Raw genomic sequence first — 6,899 nt, forward strand, 5'->3', positions numbered from 1 at the left:
CAGGGCAGAATTCTGACGCGTTATACTCTGTTGACAGTTGATTAAATGAATAAATTGGTCTCATCATTGTATATGTAATGTCTTTTAGTACCTAACTCCATTGGCCATTTCTGCTCCTCATCAGCTCCAAACTTCCTTCCTGTGAGATCCATGCTGTTTGGATCACCAGCCTGTTCTCACCTTCTGCTTGTCATCTTCGGGTTTTACTCCATCGTGTATTAGTTACTTATAATTGTAAAAATATGTCATTGTCATCTGAGACCACCGTTGAGTCATTTAGGATGACTCTGACTGCAAATAACAGAAAACTCCAGTCCAGTTTGATTTGCCTTAAATGATAAGGGAGTTTATAACCGACAGAAAGTGATCAGACACAGTGCTTCCGGCCCAGCCAGCAGGGTTCTCATTTTACTTTTCTGCAATTCCCTGGGGTCTCTGGATTCATCTTTCATTTGGGAATGACAGCTACAGTAATTTCACACAGAATACCAAGACATAGGGCTGGAGATACAGCTCAGTGGTAGAGCACTTGTCTGGCCCCTCTGAGGTCCTGGGTTCCATCCCCAGCACCACCAGAACAAAACAAAACAAAAATTTAAAAAGCCATCACCAAGACACTGTGGCATCTAAAGGAAGAGAGGGGCTCACTTCTCCCTCTCTCTCATTTTTATAGTAATGAAAATCTTCCCAGAAACTCCCAGCAGACTTTCCCTCATGACACCACATCTGGATTACAGGCTAATCCTACATAAAAATGCTTAAGTGAGACTGGGGTCCCATGCTTGCTCAGTCTAGTCATTTGGGGTGGGTTGGGAGTTGTGGAGATAAGCCATCTTGGTTTCAATGACTCCAAGTTTGTAGTGTAATTCAGAATTCCAGTTCTGATGATGCTCGATATTGTTTCATCTTTTTCACTTCTTGATCTCCTTTCAGTATTTCCTTTGTGTTCCCTGGTTCCAGGTCTGTCAGTTCTATAATAAGTCAAAACTCAGCTGATGGCCCCATCTCCTCTTCCTAACTTAACACCCACGAATCTTCAGCATGCTCTCTTGCCACCTTTGTTTCAGCCACAACAACCAGGTCAGTCCTTGGTCAATCCTGGGTGAATTGAGCAATTAGCATTCTTCATTCTTTTTCTTGAGTTGCTAAACTTTGCTGGAAAAAGATGGCATAACTCTGCAAATTTGTATCACTATAAATTCATAGATGTTAAGCTGAACTTGTCCCTTAGGGCCATGCAGCATTGCTGTACATCTTTCTAGTCAATTCCTTTGACAGGTGGTGAGTTGTACCTATGATTCACTAGGCTGTGTGACCTTGGGCAAATAATTTGACCTTCTGAAATTCACTCAGTCTCCAAGATGAGAACCCAAGTCCCAACATCAAAAGATTATTTTAACATGAAATGATGAAAAAGTTAAAGTATGTGAAGCAATTTTTCCATAGTCTGGCACATGGTACCAGACAGTTTATTTTAAGAGCAAATCCTACACTTTGTTCCCCTCCAGTGTCCTCTACTTTGAATCTGCTTTTCTTCCCCATCGTCTTTTATTTTTAGCAATTGTCTTGACTTTTTGGAGAAAAGAGGCCAACATTGGTGAATTTCCTGGTTTCCTTTCACCTCCAAAAGTACCAGGAACTATATTCCTTTTTGCATCCTGGATGCTAGCACGTGGTCCGGCACATAAAATATCCAGTGTTTGTTCCACCAAATTTAGCATGTCCTTATTTTTAATTTGATTCTAAGATTAGGAAAAGATAAGAGAGCAAGAATCACAATGCAATAGTTTGGAAATTAGTTAAACATTTGCTTGTGATAGTTAGTGAAAAATAAATCCTCTGGTATTCAAAATCTGCCTGAGAGGGACTTGGGACTCAGAAGATGTCTAAACAAAATAATACACTCAACTCTGATAATTAGCAACATAAACAAAATACAGACGAATAAGTTAGCTTTATTTGTAAATAACCATTCATAGTCCAAATAATTTCCCTCTGTGATAGAGACTTCCCTGCTCAATATTGCAACATCTCTTGAATATAAACAGTAAAACCAGATGACTACAGACAATGATCAATGTGTCTCATGATAGCAATAGGAGGGAGAACAAACACTTCACTAGTAACCAAACACAACCAACCAAGCAAAGTTACTTTCAACTCCGTTGGGGCAGGATCAGAATATAATCAATTTGTTTCTTATGGTATACCCAAACTGAATTTCCATAGCCAAACTAAATTAAATTTATATTCTTGAGTTAGCTTGGAATTAGAAGAGAACATTAGAGTGATATATTTTCTTGGGCATGTTTATTCTAGTAGAGAAGTTGTTTTAAGATCAGATCTTGGTAGAGATCTGAGACTGGGAATCTAGCTAAGGAAGCTTATGAATTTGAACTCTTCTGAAAAGTCACTTTTCTCAACTCTGTTTTTTCTCCTCAAGAGTATCCATTTTATTTCTTGTGCACTAGGTTTGAGTACAGAGGCTCCTGTAGTTTATGGTCCTATGGAGGTGTGAGACAGTAAGAGGCTTCTGTCAATTTCTAAAATATGAATACATTGGTAAAGCAAAGTCAAATTGCTGTGAATCAAACACTCTACTATTTAGAAAAATAAATCTTCAAAAATCAAGCATGCATGTATTGCTGGGATCATTCTTAGAACTGCTTACATATATGGAATGGGGTTTTCTGCTTTTAGTTCAAAATTTTGTCCATCTGCTTCCTACCACACACTTTTTTCCTTTGACTCTTCTCCACTGGGTCGATTTATGTAATGTTTCTTTTGCCTTTCATTAGCTATTTCTATTTTTCAAAAGGCATCACCTAAAATTGAGAAGGAAACATTGATATGTTTAAATGATGTATCAATGTATAAAGCTGTTGTTGCATCTAATTATTTTCGTCAATTGCTATGACCAAAAGACCTGACAAAAACAATTCAAGAGAGGAAGTTTATTTGTTGCTCTTGGTTTCAGACGTCTCAGTCCATAGACGGTCAGCTCCATTGCTCTGGGCCCAAGATGAGGCAGCACATCATGGTAGAAAGATGGGCACTCCCCGTACCAGGGAGAAATATATACCCCAAAATCACATCCCTAGTGACCCACCTCCTCCAGCCACACCCACCAGCCTTCAGTTACCACCCAGTTAATCCCTATCAGTGGATTAATGCACCGATGAGGTTAAGGCTGTCATAACCCAATCCTTTCACCTCTAAACTTTCTTGCATTGTCTCACATACGAGCTTTTGTCTAAACTATAACATGTGTTCATAATAATGAACAGTTAGGATTCTAAGTAACAGAACCAAACGAGTTAGACTTGAGCAAAACAGATTTGTTTGAAGGATTCTAGGCAATGTCAAGAGACTCAAGGGAAATGTGAAGCTGATTTTCAGAATAGACTGTGAAGATGCTCTCCATGTTCTTCATTTTCTTCCATGTTTCACTGAACATTTGTTTTATTCTTTTTATTTGATTTTAATTTTGTGGTCCTGGGGATCAAATTCAGGACCTTGAACATCCTAGCACTCTAACACTGAGCTAAATCCCCAGTTTTATTCTTTTTTTTTGGGGGGGGGGGTGCTGGGGATTGAACCCAGGGCTGTGTGCTTACAAAGCAAGCACTCTACCGACTGAGCTATCTCCCCAGCCCCCCCCAGTTTTATTCTTTATCTTACTGTTTATGACTTACTCAGCTCTTCACATAGACTGGTGAAGGAGGGTAGACTTCCCCTAAAAATTATTGGATTGAGTTGACAAAAGAGTAGTTATCCTTTAAAAATCGTTATAAAAATAATTTGTAGAAATATCTCCACGCAGTAAATGCTACATACTTTATGAAGATCATCTAGTTTAACCCTTGTTATCTGAAAGCAGGGTCTTCTGAACTTTTTCTTCTTGCAGGTCTATGCTGATTATTCTGTGGTCCCCTTTACTTTCATACGCATTATTTACTTCTCTGCATTGCTGTTGATCTTGGAAAACTAGCCTCTTTTGACTCTTTCACTGAGGTTCCCTGCCTCCTTTAGCTTCCATTTGGTTGGGCTATGGCAGATCAGAAGTTGAGATGAGAGGGAGATAAGAATCTTTATTCTTTGATTTTTACTGCTTCAATGCTAATTCTCTGGCATTAAATGTAACTATATAGATATAGCTTCCTACTGGTCACTTCTCTTTGATATCTAGTAAAACTATTTTTTCTACATGTCCCTCAAATTTAGGAGTAGGAATAGCTCCCTGTTAATGTTAACCTCTAGGTACCTTGAAATTAATTGAAACCACGAATATACTCTAATTGGAGTGAGATGAAATCTTAGAGGAGTTTTGATTTGCATTTCTCTAATCACTAGAGATGTTGAACATTTTTTTATATATTTGTTGATCAATTGTAAATCTGTGAACATTTTTTCATATACTTTTGTTCACATATATGTTGGTTATTTGTATTTCTTCTTTCGAGAAGTATCTTTTTAGATCATTTGCCCATTTATTGATTGGGTTATTTGGTTTTTTGAATTAGTTTTTTGAGTTCTTTAGAATGGTTATTAATCCATGGTATTGGCATAAGAACAGACATGAAGAACAAATAAGTAAAAGATACAGACACAAATCCACATAGATGTAGTCATCTGATCCTTGTCAAAAGTGCCAAAAACATACACTGGAGAAAAGATAACCTTTTTAACAAATGATGCCGGGAAATGATGATGTTGATCCAAATGTAGAAGAATGAAATTAGCTCACTAACTCTCACCCCATATAAACAATTCAACTACAAGTGCATTAAAGACTTAGGAATTAGGCCCAAAACACTGCAACTGCTTGAAGAAAGCATAGACTCAACACTACAACATATTGTTGCAGGCACCAACTTCTTAATATGACTCTTAAAGCTCATGAAATAAAACCAAGAATCAATAAGTAGAGTAGCATCAAATTAAAAAGTTTTTGCACAGTAAAGAAAACAAAAGAGGGAAGAGAAAGCCTACAAAATAGGATAAAATCTTTGCTAGCAACTCTTCTGAATATTTCTGAGATTTTCTATAATACTTTTTTTGTTTTCTGTCTTGTGCTCTGTGAACTTTTTTATCTTTGCTTTTACCACTACAATTATTTGGGGGAGTTTTACTAGTGATTGCCTTGAAAGTTTTCAAAAGTATCCTTTATCTTCAGTTTCTCTAATTATCAGAGAGTTGGATGTCCATTACTCTTCTCCTCCTCCTCCCATTACTTTATGTTCTGCTTATGTTAACTGCTTGTATACATGTCGGTAGAATGCACTTGGACACATCATAAATAATGGAGTATAATTTCTCTTTCTTCTGGTTACACATGATATTGATGTTTTCATCACAGCAATCTAGATAGAAATGGGTGTAGAGCTAGGTATATATGTAGGCTGAGGATAAAGTTCATTTAGGTTATTATCAGTATAAGCAATAGGACATTATTTTAATTCAAAATTCATCTTAGAATTAATCTGATTTTTTGTGGTTTTTATATATTTTGTACATTTCAATGCTGTCCTACTCATCATCTAAATAATTATTTCTTCAAATGAAATAGATATTTCATTACCACTTTTTGTTACAGCATTCATTTCTCTTCAAAACTGTAAGCTATGTACACTACTGAAATGATATTTAGATCTACAGTATAATACAGCTGTGAAAATTTCCCATAGAGGTGGTTGTAATAGCTAATAATTTTTACTCCTTTAAGAAAAATAACTATTCAAATACCACAGTAAGATATGTACTGCTATACAGTTTCTGGGCTAGGTTACATTTTGATCTTCTCTTAAATAAAACCTATAAGTTCCTTGCCCTTTCAGGACCTAGAAGAAAAAAAAAAAAAGCATTTGGAGACAATAATCTGAATTTTTCCAACAAGTGCACGTGGATGATACATTTCTAAGCCTTTGTATCTTTGGAAGTATAAAGTTCTTACCTCATATTCTCTCTCTCTCTCTCTCTTTTATTTATTTAATTTAATTTTATGTTTTACACTGGGAATTGAGTCCAGGGCTTCACACTTACTTGGCAGGCACTCAACTACTGAGCTATACCCATAGCCCTTTGCATTTTTTACTTTGAGATAAGGTCTTATGAAATTGCCCAGGATAGCCACAGACTTGAAATACTCCTGCTTCAGCCTCCCCAGTAGCTGGAGTTACTGCATGCATCACCTTGCCCAGCACTTTCTCTCACTCCTTCTGGGCAATTTCATTTGAATGTAATCTGATTGTCTGTGGGCATTGTGGTGGGTGGTGAGCTTATACAGAGTCACTGGATACGATAAAGAATGGCTAGAGGTAAGAAAAGTGATTCAGGAGGCATCACATTACCAGACTTAAATTATACTATAGTAACAAAGACGGCATGGTATTGGCACCCAAATAAGCAGGTAGACCAATGATGCAGAATAGAAGATATGGAGACAAACCCACATAAATATAGTTATCTCATACTAGACAAAGGTGCCAAAAACATACATTGGAGAAAAGATAGCCTGTTCAACAAATGGTGCTGGGAAAACTGGAAATTCATGAGCAGTACAATGAAGCTAAATCTCTATCTCTCACCCTGCACAAAACTCAACTGAAAGTGTATCTAGGATCTAGGAATTAGACCCTATGCCTAATAGAAGAAAAAGTAAGCCCAAATCTTCATCATGTTGTCTTAGGACCTGACTTCCTTAACAAAACTCCTAAAGTGCAAGAAATAAAATCAAGAATAAATAAACAGGATGAATAGATTCAAACTAAAAACTTTTCTCAGTAAAGGAAACAATCGATAATGTGAGGAGAAAGCCTACAGAATGGTAGAAAATCTTCCACATGTACTTCACATAGAGCACTAATCTCCAGGGTATAAAAAGAATTTAAAAAACTTAA

This window comes from Sciurus carolinensis, chromosome 14 (genome assembly GCF_902686445.1).
Source record: "Sciurus carolinensis chromosome 14, mSciCar1.2, whole genome shotgun sequence".
Lineage (NCBI taxonomy): Eukaryota > Metazoa > Chordata > Mammalia > Rodentia > Sciuridae > Sciurus > Sciurus carolinensis.